Here is a 13414-nt window from a genome sequence, read left to right on the forward strand (position 1 = left end):
CATCTCTGATTGATATGGCGAAAAATCGGATCCAGGATTGGAAAAATAAATTCTTACCTTTTTCTGAGAGGGATGATGTTGTGCGCGATATACATCTTTTACCCTCAAAATTTATATATGATTCAAACACTACAAATAAGCACACACAACTAACGAGCACTTAGAACCCGGTTATTATAGCACTTTAATGTAAGTATTCGTATCAAGTTCGTCCAAAGAGATCGGTGTAAGTCGAATATTTGAAACTATCAATTGTCCTAAGGTTTGTTTGATTGGGGGGTTTTGATTGATTTTAATTAACACTAAAACTTGCAAAATTAAACAAACTTAAACTTAACGAGTAAAACTAGTAGCAAATAACAAGTAACGAGATATTAATAACTTAAATCAATTAACTAAGTAGTGTTCACTTATCTAATCCTCTCTATGCTTGGATTGCCCCGTTTTACCCAAATTGCTATCGAATTAGTTGTTGAACTATTAAATGTTTAGCATTACTACCAAACCTTAATCAAATAACACTTTGCGAATTCACATAAGCATTGCATTCTAAGATCAAGTTAAGCATGATTGATTATTGAGATTATGCTTGGGTTGAAATCACTTAAAACCCTTCAACTATCAAAATCACTTAAGATAATCAAACACTACTATGTTGACTAAAGGCCAATTGAAAACCAACCTAGATCAAGAACACAATCACTTGAAATCCTTAAGCTAGTTGTCTAGATCACTCAAGGTGTTGAAGCACAAATTGATTCACTTCTCAAATCACTAAGAGATCTACTCAACCTATGTAATCAAAGTAAACCCTAAAACAAATGCACAGCAATGGATCTATAGCTAACACAATTACACTTGATCATATATTTCATTCAAACAACATCATTCAATTGATTTAGGGGCAAACACTTGCATTAGAGATTCATATAAGCAAACACAAGAGATTTAGCCAATCATGGCTAAGATTACACTAATCATAAACATAGAAACACAAATAAACATCGTCTTAAAGTTATTACAAGCAGTAGATTCAAAGTAGATAAAGAAAGGTGGAGATTACAACCCAAATACAAAGAGATGAAGATCTAGAGCTAAAACTATGATGAATCTTGAGCTAGATTCCAGTTGTGTCCGAATTTCCAGATGATTTACCAGGGTTACCTCCAGTACGTGAAGTAGAGTATAAAATCGATTTAGTTCCAGGTGCTACGCCAGTTTCAAAAGTTCCTTATAGATTAGCTCCATTAGAAATCCGAGAAATGATGTCTCAGATACAGGAATTGTTAGGTAAGGGGTTTATTCGACCAAGTTCTTCACCGCTCCTGTTTTGTTTGTGAAAAAGAAAGATGGGTCGCTTCGTATGTGTATAGATTATCGTGATTTAAACAAGAGAACAATAAAGAATTAGTATCCCATACCAAGAATAGATGATTTATTTAATCAGTTACAGGGTGCTTTTTGCTTTTCAAAGATTGATTTACGTTCAGGGTATCATCAGGTACGTATTGCAGAGAACGATATACCGAAAACAGCATTCAGAACTAGATATGGTGATTATGAATTTTTAGTTATGCCATTCGGGTTAACAAACGCGCCAGCAGTGTTTATGGATTTAATGAACAGAGTGTGTCATCAGTATCTTGACAAGTTTGTGATTGTCTTCATATATGATATCTTGATATATTTGAAAACCGAGAAGGATCATGCTACGCATCCGAGGTTAGTGTTAGAGCTTTTGAAACAGGAACAGTTGTACGCTAAGTTCTCAAAGTGTAAATTTTGGTTGCGGGAAGTACAGTTTTTGGGTCATGTGATTTGTGAACAGGGTATCAAAGTAGATCAGTCTAAGATAGAATCTGTAATGAATTGGAACACGCCGAAAACGCTGACAGAAATTAAGAGTATTCTGGGTTTAGCAGCTTATTACCGCAGATTTATTAAAGACTTTTCTAAAATAGCAGGTCCGTTGAATAAGTTAACCAGAAAAGATGTAGCCTTTCGATGGACTGATGAACAAGAAAAGGCTTTTCAGACTCTCAAACAGTTGTTATGTCAAGCGCCAGTTTTAGCTTTACCAGAGGGATCTGAAGATTTTGTGGTTTATTGTGATGCGTCACACGTAGGTCTGGGTTGTGTTTTGATGCAAAGAAATAAAGTCATAGCGTATGCTTCACGACAGTTGAAGAATCATGAACGAAATTACCCTAACTCATGATTTAGAGTTAACTGCAGTTGTGTTTACTTTGAAGCTTTGGAGACACTATTTGTATGGTACACATTATGAAATCTATACAGATCATAAGAGTCTTCAGTACATTTTTTCACAGAAAGAATTAAATATGCGTCAACGTCGATGTCAAGAATTGATTAAATACTATGATTGTGAGATTAAATACCATCCGGGTAAAGCAAATGTGGTCGCAGATGCTCTGAGTTGAAAGTAAACAGTCAAAAATGTTAGATTTATGAGAATTGAGATAGTTTCAGACTTGGTTGATCAATTGAAAACCGTTCAGTTAGTAGCATTGAATGATGAAAACCTAAAGACTGAGCAAATGATCAAAATAAAATTTGACTTATGCAATGATTCTAGAGGATTAAAGACCCATAAAGACCAAATTTGGGTGCCTATGCTTGGAGATTCGAGGGATTTAATCCTTACAGAAACACATAAATCTAGATTGACAGTGCATCCAGGTAGTACTAAGATGTATAGAGATTTGAAAACGTTGTATTGGTGGCCGACAATGAAGACAGATGCTGCAAATTTCGTCAAAAAATATTTCATTTGTGCGCAAGTTAAGGCAGAACATCAGAAGCCGTATGGGTCTCTACGACAGTTAGAAATTCCTCAGTGGAAATGGGATCATATAATGATGGATTTTGTAACCAAGTTTCCCCGAACCCATAAGGGACATGACATGATCTGGGTGATAGTGGATCACCTGACAAAGAGTGCTCACTTCTTAGCTACTCGAGAAATCGCTTCGTTGGGTGATTTAGCAGAGTTGTATTTGAAGGAAATAGTTAGTCGACATGGTATACCGTTATCAATAGTTTTCGACAGAGATACTAGGTTTGTATCGAACTTCTGGAACAGTTTACAACAGAATTTGGGCACACGTGTGAATCTAAGTACAGCTTATCACCCACAGACAGACGGTCAAAGTGAACGTACAATTCAGACATTAGAAGATATGTTGAGAGCGTGTGTCTTAGAATACGGTGGTTCTTGAGATTCGCATCTTCCATTGATAGAGTTTGCTTACAACAATTTGTATCATTCGAGTATCAGAATGCCACCGTATGAGATGTTGTATGGTCAAAAATGCAGAACTCCTATGTGTTGGTTAGAAGCAGGTGAGAAACAATTTGCGGGTCCTGAAATTGTTCAGTTAACCGCAGAAAAGGTTGAAATTGCACTTGAAAAGTTAAAAGCAGCTAGAGACTGACAAAAGATGTATGCTGATCCGTGCATACGTCCGGTAATTTTTAATGTAGGTGATCGTGTATACCTGAAGGTATCATCGTGGAAAGGGGTTATCAGATTTAGTAAACGTGGTAAACTAGCACAGAGATTTATTGAACCATTTCCGATCAAAGAAATTTTGAATGATCAAACTGTTGTTTTAGATCTTCCATCAGAGTTAGCAGGAATACACAACACGTTCAATGTTTGTTATTTAAGAAAGTGTAAAGTAGACGATGAAAGTCAGATTCTTCCATTGAAAGATTTGAAAGTTGACTTGACTAAGAAATTAGTAGAAGAGCCGATTAGAATAGTGGACAAGAAGGTCACAAAGCTAGGAAAGAAATATATTCCTATGGTGTTAGTGGAATGGCGGCACAGTTTAGGTTCTAACTTGACGTGGGAAAATGAGGAGTTAATGAGGGCGAGCTATCCCCAGTTGTTTGACCTTGACCAGATTCTGAGGACGGAATCTTCTTAAGGGGGTAGATTTGTAACATCCTCAACCGGGCCTAGCTGTAAGATTACTAGTTTGCCCTTAAGTTAGTATTGTGTTATTATATGCTTTTATTTTTATTGAATATTTACTATTAAATAATGATGTGGTTAGGATCAGTTTGTGACAAGGGTCACAGAACATGTTTGTTTATTTAATTTAGACTTCATTTGGGTTGCCAATTATGTACAAAAGATATCAGATAACTAATAAACACCCGTGTGTTGCACAGTATGGGAATTAACTCAATTAAGATGACTAGTGCTTCCATTTCTTCATTTGGTTTCCAGAATACACACACAAACACATCTCGTTCTTCATCTTTTTCACCTAACAAACCCTAAATTCTAATCCTTGTTCTTGATCTCAAATCGTTTGTATCTTTGTGTTCCTTGTGATTTACTGATTCTATCAAGGTAAGAATCACAAGTTTTCATGCTTTAATCGTTGAGAAAATTGGGTTTTTGTGTAAGTTTTTATAAAGTGTGTAATTTGGGTCAAAATGGTTGGATTTGATATTGTTTGAGTCCAAATATTGTGGGTTTATGTTTCTACATGTTTAGTGTCTTCGATTTGGTCAGTTTTGAGGTCATAATCGAGCTCTATAGCAAGAATTGGTCGATTTTGGGTGAAACCCGTCACCTTGTTCTTCAGCTTCTGCAGATAAACACAGTCGGCCTAGTGTCTCTTGACACTCGACCGACCGACTCGACCGACTCGACCATCGACCGAGTGCGTATGACCCACGGCCGAGTGTGTCAGTGAGACACCATTGACCGAGTGGCTAGACACTCGGCCGAGTGAGTGTAGACGGTCGGCCGACTGTCTCTGACAGTCGACCCAGTGTCTTTGGCAGTGAAATATTTTACTAAGTGTTAATTTTTAGCCGTTATGCTGCCCGTTTGTATTTTGATGATCATGATGTAAATTTTGAAAATGCACAAGTGTTAAGCACAAAATTTTAGAGGACGCTTTTTGATAAAAAAAATTTCTGCACTTTGTTATTTGGTGTTAACAGATAGTAACTAACTTGAATTGCCTTATGTTCAGGTGATATGGATAAAGAAGCCGCTTAGTAGTAGATTATCTGAGCTGGTTGCTGGTAATTGGTGAGTGGGACTAACTGGAGAACATAGTATAGAGTAACATGTTATATTATAATTGCCATGCTTGTTAGATATACTTACTGTTGTGGTTGGTTAGTACGTTGTGATGACTACATGTTAGTTGATGCTTGTCTGCTGGAGCCCAGTGCGTCCCTATTGTGTGGTAGCCTCGGTAGGAGAGATCAACCTGCGAGTTGGGTTCCTCATGTGGTAGCCTAGACAATCGAGGTGTATATATATGTGAATGACGCGTCCGTCACGTGTGGATTAGATATATACACACGGTGGTGGAGGAACTTCTGGTAAGCCCTAGTCCGATCAGCTGGTGGTTAATGGTTTGGATGAGCCGCCAGAGTCTATGTAGACGGCACTTGGGTGATGTTTGTGTGTTAGACTTTGTGACATGATTAGTATGACAGTTCCTGTATACTATTGCCTGTAGTTAGTCATACTCACTTAGCTTCGTGCTAATTCCCCTCCATCTCCTCCCTGCAGGTTGTTAGCTTTTGTATATAGTGCTTTTGGGAGAAGACGGGCATGGTAATGTTATGTTTGACAGGAGTCAACTCTGATGTGGTTATATTTTGTTTAAACGGTGTTCTTTTGTAAAACTAATGTAATGATATCTTTTCCAGTTAACATGTATTTTGTTGAAATGACTCGTGACACTGGTTGTACTGTATTAACAATGGATGAAGTTTATTTTGTAATTGATTAATAAATGCTTCCGCCACGTATAAAATTTTTTTTGGCAGTGTCACACCGCCGAAGCGTGTCTTTTTCTGTTCAACTTTATTTTCAACTTCTGTTGATTAGTACAATTGATGTAGACCACACAGAATACTATTATTCTTATAATAGAGCATAATTGTCTAAGTGTTGTATGCTGCAACCAGCCATGCTGGTTCGCTTCTACTGGTTCACTTGATCTTCTTAATTTGTTGGGCACACATCCTGTGCTAGTTGAAGAATAGTGTCTATCTTGTGCTGATAGGCCAGGCAACATACTGGGACACTTGAAACAGTAACAAATGCTATCATACATAAATAAACCTATGATGGTCGCACATAATATTTTTGTGTTTATAATGTTGTTTTATCATAATTAAATCCTTAATTACTTTGGGGACTCAACAATCTCCCCATATTTGATGATCACAAAACCTATGACTTGAAAAGAAAACACTATGGCCCAGCACTAAAGGATTGAATAAAAAATAAGCAGTGATTTTGTCCCCTTTTAGGTTTATTTTCTAGGATCTTTTGCTGAGTTATCTATAAGTTATAAATTGATATGATTTTGAAGATTAACTCATTTCACATTTACCATATATCATACAATAATTACATGTCGGTACAATGAATATGAAATATTACAAAAGATAACTTAAAGAGCAGGAGGCTATCTATCTTTATCTTTCTCCTTTTCCCTTTCTTCTTCAAATAACTCTTCTTGTTTCACTTTCCCAGCTTCAGGGAATAGCTCAAGCATGTCTTCAGGTTTGAATGTTTCAAAATGTTCAGGTGTAATGATTGGATCTCTTCTGAATGGGCCACCAGCAGCTTTCTTCTTGGATAGTTCATCATTTACATTCACTACTAGTGCGTTGCCATACTTAGCTGCTTTCATAAATAAATCTTTCAATTCAAGAATCAACATCTTCTTGATGTTACTTTCTCCTTTGCCAATGAAGTACTGCAACATTTCAATCCATTAAGTGAAAACAAAACAATCTCAGATCTCTCATATCTACCTCTACCTGCTCATGAACGCCATTATCTCTGCTGATACTGAAAGATCTCCTGGTTCCTCTATGAAACTTGATGATTTTACCGGTATTTCTTCTACGTGTCATTACATCAGCATATCTGCTTCTAAGATTTCTTTTAGTGAAGGCTTGAGTACGTGCATCCACTTTTAGATCCACCTTAGGTGCCTTTTTCAGCAGCTTCAATTTTGTCCAAAACCTTGTCCTGAGCTTTGGAAATAGCTTTTGCTAATTTAAGAGATTTCTCAGCTTGAAGCTTATCAGCAGCCAATCTTTCCTCCTGTTCCCTGAGCCTCAATCTTTCAGCAAACTCAGCATCGTTTCTTGCTTGTTGTTCCAGCTGAACACTGAAAATATATTTTTTCATGGTAATTTTTAAGGAACGTGCTGTGTGGATCAGCTGCCGAGCTTCATTAGTACTCATCAGGTTGCAGTACTATTCAAGATCTATATCCAGTTGTACAGCTTCATAAAACTTAGCTTTCTTCTCAACAGTATGGAATCTCAATTTACTGGCTTTCAAATACTGAACAACGTCTATGCTTAAATCCAGAGCATCAATATATAATTGCTGATCAAGAGGATGATACAACATTCTGATTTGTCATCTGTATTTAGCTTTTCTGGCTTCTTCTTTACCTAGCCATTCATCAACAGTAATTTGTAGCCTATGAGCTTCCCTTATATCGGGATTCATCTCTTGAAGAGAAGGCATTCTTTGTACAACTGGTTCATTTTCCCAAGTAGTATGTTTGCCATTTTTCTTTGGGGAAGATGGAGGATATGAGTAAGGTAACTCTGCTGTGCAGGAAGGACCCACTGAAATGTCCCGTTCATATTGATTATAAACGTTCCATATTAATTGATTTCGTTGCGAGGTTTTAACCTCTATATGAGACGTTTTTCAAAGACTGCATTCATTTTTAAAACAACCATAACCTTTATTTTATCAATAAAGGTTTCAAAAGCATTACGTAGATTATCAAATAATGATAATCTAAAATATATTGTTTACACATGACCATTACATAATGGTTTACAATAGAAATATATTACATCGACATATGTTTCTTGAATGCAGTTTTTACATAATATCATACAAACATGGACTCCAAATCTTGTCCTTATTTTAGTATGAAATAGCGGAAGCTCTTAGTATTCACCTGAGAATAAACATGCTTTAAACGTCAACAAAAATGTTGGTGAGTTATAGGTTTAACCTATATATATCAAATCGTAACAATAGACCACAAGATTTCATATTTCAATACACATCTCATACATAGAGATAAAAATTATTTATATGGTGAACACTTGGTAACCAACATTAACAAGATGCATATATAAGAATATCCCCATCATTCCGCGACACCCTTCGGATATGATATAAATTTCGAAGTACTAAAGCATCCGGTACTTTGGATGGGGTTTGTTAGGCCCAATAGATCTATCTTTAGGATTCGCGTCAATTAGGGTGTCTGTTCCCTAATTCTTAGATTACCAGACTTAATAAAAAGGGGCATATTCGATTTCGATAATTCAACCATAGAATGTAGTTTCACGTACTTGTGTCTATTTTGTAAATCATTTATAAAACCTGCATGTATTCTCATCCCAAAAATATTAGATTTTAAAAGTGGGACTATAACTCACTTTCACAGATTTTATTTCATCGGGAAGTAAGACTTGGCTACTGGTCGATTCACGAACCTATAACAAATATGTACATATATATTAAAGTATTTTCAAAATATATTTATAACACTTTTAATACATTTTGATGTTTTATGTTTATTAAGTCAGCTGTCCTCGTTAGTAACCTACAACTAGTTGTCCAACGTTAGATGTACAGAAAAAAATTGATATATATTATCTTGAATCAATCCACGACCCAATGTATACACGTCTCAGGCTAGATCACAAATCAAAGTATATATATTTTTGGAATCAACCTCAACCCTGTATAGCTAACTCCCACATTACTGCATATAGAGTGTCTATGGTTGTTCCAAATAATATATACACATGTGTCGATATGATATGTCAAAACATTTGCATACGTGTCTATGGTATCCCAAGATTACATAATATATTAGAATACATGTATAATACAATATAAGTTAGCTAGGATATGATTAATATAGATTTGTTACCAATTTTCACGTTGCTACACAAGAAAAATTATCCAATCTTGTTTTACCCATAACTTCTTCATTTTAAATCCGTTTTGAGTGAATCAAATTACTATGGTTTCATATTGAACTATATTTTATGAATCTAAATAGAAAAAGTATAGGTTTATAGTCGGAAATATAAGTTACAAGTTATTTTTGTAAAGGTAGTCATTTCAGTCGAAAGAACGACGTCTAGATGACCGTTTTAGAAAACATACTTCCACTTTGAGTTTAACCATGATTTTTGGATATAGTTTCATGTTCATAAGAAAAATCATTTTCCCAGAAGAACAAATTTTAAATCAAAGTTTATCATAGTTTTTAATTAATTAACCCAAAACAGCCCGCGGTGTTACTACGACGGCGTATGTCCGGTTTTACAGTGTTCTTCGTGTTTCCAGGTTTTAAATCATTAAGTTATCATATAATATAGATATAGAATATGTGTTTAGTTGATTTTAAAAGTCAAGTTAGAAGGATTAACTTTTTTTTGCGAACAAGTTTAGAATTAACTAAACTATGTTCTAGTGATTACAAGTTTAAACCTTCGAATAAGATAGCTTTATATGTATGAATCGAATGATGTTATGAACATCATTACTACCTCAAGTTTTCTGGATAAAGCTACTGGAAATGAGAAAAATGGATCTAGCTTCAAAGGATCCTTGGATGGCTTGAAAGTTCTTGAAGCAGAATCATGACACGAAAACAAGTTCAAGTAAGATTTCCACTCGAAATAAGATTGTTATAGTTATAGAAATTGAATCAAAGTTTGAATATGAGTATTACCTTGTATTAGAAAGATATCTTACTGTAAATAAGAAAGATTTCTTGAGGTTGGATGATCACTCTACAAGATTAGAAGTAAGCTAGCAAACTTGGAAGTATTCTTAATTTTATGAAACTAGAACTTGTAGAATTTATGAAGAACACTTAGAACTTGAAGATAGAAATTGAGAGAGATCAATTAGATGAAGAAAATTGAAGAATGAAAGTGTTTGTAGGTGTTTTTGGTCGTTGGTGTATGGATTAGATATAAAGGATATGTAATTTTGTTTTCATGTAAATAAGTCATGAATGATTACTCATATTTTTGTAATTTTATGAGATATTTCATGCTAGTTGACAAATGATGGTTCCCACATGTGTTAGGTGACTCACATGGGCTGCTAAGAGCTGATCATTAGAGTGTATATATCAATAGTATATACATCTAAAAGTTGTGTATTGTACGAGTACGAATACGGGTGCATACGAGTAGAATTGTTGATGAAACTGAACGAGGATGTAATTGTAAGCATTTTTGTTAAGTATAAGCATTTTGATAAGTGTCTTGAAGTCTTTCAAAAGTGTATGAATACATATTAAAACACTACATGTATATACATTTTAACTGAGTCGTTAAGTCGTCGTTAGTCGTTACATGTAAGTGTTGTTTTGAAACCTTTAGGTTAACGATCTTGTTAATTGTTGTTAACCCAATGTTTATAATATCAAATTAGATTTTAAATTATTATATTATCATGATATTATAATGTATGAATATCTCTTAATATGATATATATACGTTAAATGTCGTTACAACGATAATCGTTACATATATGTCTCGTTTCAAAATCATTAAGTTAGTAGTCTTGCTTTTATATATGTAGTTCATTGTTAATACACTTAATGACATGTTTACTTATCATAATATCATGTTAACTATATATATATATATATATATATATATATATATATATATATATATATATATATATATATATATATATATATATATATATCCATATATATGTCATCATATAGTTTTTTACAAGTTTTAACGTTCGTGAATCACCTGTCAACTTGGATGGTCAATTGTCTATATGAAAACTATTTCAATTAATCAAGTCTTAACAAGTTTAATTGCTTAACATGTTGGAAACACTTAATCATGTAAATAACAATTTCATTTAATATATATATAAACATGGAAAAGTTCGGGTCACTACAGTACCTACCCATTAAATAAATTTCGTCCCGAAATTTTAAACAGTTGGAGGTGTTGACGTATCTTCTGGAAATAAATGCGGGTATTTCTTCTTTATCTGATCTTCTCATTCCCAGGTGAACTCGGGTCCTCTACGATCATTCCATCGAACCTTAACAATTGGTATCTTATTTTTCTTAAGTCTTTTAACCTCACGGTCCATTATTTCGACGGGTTCTTCGATGAATTGAAGTTTTTCGTTGATTTGGATTTCATCTAACGGAATAGTGAGATCTTCTTTAGCAAAACATTTCTTCAAATTCGAGACGTGAAAAGTGTTATGTACAGCCGCGAGTTGTTGAGGTAACTCAAGTCGGTAAGCTACTGGTCCGACACGATCAATAATCTTGAATGGTCCAATATACCTTGGATTTAATTTCCCTCGTTTACCAAATCGAACAACGCCTTTCCAAGGTGTAACTTTAAGCATGACCATCTCTCCAATTTCAAATTCTATATCTTTTCTTTTAATGTCAGCGTAGCTCTTTTGTCGACTTTGGGCGGTTTTCAACAGTTGTTGGATTTAGATGATTTTCTCGGTAGTTTCTTGTATTATCTCCGGACCCGTAATCTGTCTATCCCCCACTTCACTCCAACAAATCGGAGACTTGCACTTTCTACCATAAAGTGCTTCAAACGGCGCCATCTCAATGCTTGAATGGTAGCTGTTGTTGTAGGAAAATTCTGCTAACGGTAGATGTCGATCCCAACTGTTTCCGAAATCAATAACACATGCTCGTAGCATTTCTTCAAGCGTTTGTATCGTCCTTTAGCTCTGCCCATCAGTTTGTGGATGAAATGCAGTAGTCATGTCTAGACGAGTCCCCAATGCTTGTTGCAACGTCTGCCAGAACCTTGAAACAAATCTACCATCACTGTCAGAGATAATAGAGACTGGCATTCCATGTCTGGAGACAACCTCCTTCAAATACAATCGCGCCAACTTCTCCATTTTTTCATCTTCTCTCATTGGCAGGAAGTGTGCTGACTTGGTGAGACGATCAACTATTACCCAAATAGTATCATAACCACTTGTAGTCCTTGGCAATTTAGTAATGAAATCCATTGTAATGTTTTCCCATTTCCATTCCGGGATTTCATGTTGTAGTAGTAGACCTGATGGTTTCTGATGTTCAGCTTTGACCTTAGAACACGTCAAACATTCTCCTACATATTTAGCAATATCGGCTTTCATACCCGACCACTAAAAGTGTTTCTTGAGATCTTTATACATCTTCCCCGCTCTGAGATGTATTGAATATCTGGTTTTATGTGCTTTCTTAAGTTCCATTTCTCTCACATCTCCAAACCTTGGTACCCAAATTCTATCAGCCCTATATCGGGTTCCGTCTTCCCGAATATTAAGATGTTTCTCTGATCCTTTGGGTATCTCATTCTTCAACTTTCCTTCTTTTACAACCCCCTGTTGCGTCTCCTTTATTTGAGTAGTAAGGTTAGTACGAATAATTATATTCATAGCTTTTACCCTTATAGGTTCTCTGTCCTTTCTACTCAAAGCGTCGGCTACCATATTCGCCTTCCCTAGGTGGTATCGAATCTCAAAATCATAATCATTCAACAGTTCAATCCATCTGCGTTGTCTCATATTTAGTTGCTTCTGATTAAATATATGTTGGAGACTTTTGTGGTCGGTATATATAATACTTTTGACCCCATATAAATAATGCCTCCAAGTCTTTAATGCAAAAACAACAGCACTCAATTCAAAATCGTGAGTCGTATAATTTTGCTCGTGAATCTTTAATTGTCTAGACGCATAAGCAATCATTTTCGTTCGTTGCATTAATACACAACCAAGACCTTGCTTTGATGCGTCACAATAAATCACAAAATCATCATTCCCTTCAGGCAATGACAATATAGGTGCCGTAGTTAGCTTTTTCTTCAATAACTAAAATGCCTTCTCTTGTTCATCATTCCATTCAAATTTCTTCCCTTTATGCGTTAATACAGTCAAGGGTTTTGCTATTTTGGAGAAATCTTGGATGAATCTTCTGTAGTAACCAGCCAATCCTAAAAATTGACGTATATGCTTCGGAGTTTTTGGGGTTTCCCACTTTTCAACGGTTTCGATCTTTGCCGGGTCTACCTGGATACCTTCTTTGTTCACTATGTGACCGATGAATTGAACTTCTTCCAACCAAAACGCACACTTTGAAAACTTAGCGTACAGTTTTTCTTTCCTCAATACTTCTAGCACTTTTCTCAAATGTTCTTCGTGCTCTTGATCATTCTTTGAGTAAATAAGTATGTCATCGATGAAAATATTGACAAACTTGTCAAGATATGGCCCACACACTCGGTTCATAAGGTCCATGAACACAGCTGGTGCGTTAATCAATCCAAA

The sequence above is a fragment of the Rutidosis leptorrhynchoides genome, chromosome 4, assembly GCF_046630445.1.
Source record: "Rutidosis leptorrhynchoides isolate AG116_Rl617_1_P2 chromosome 4, CSIRO_AGI_Rlap_v1, whole genome shotgun sequence".
NCBI lineage: Eukaryota > Viridiplantae > Streptophyta > Magnoliopsida > Asterales > Asteraceae > Rutidosis > Rutidosis leptorrhynchoides.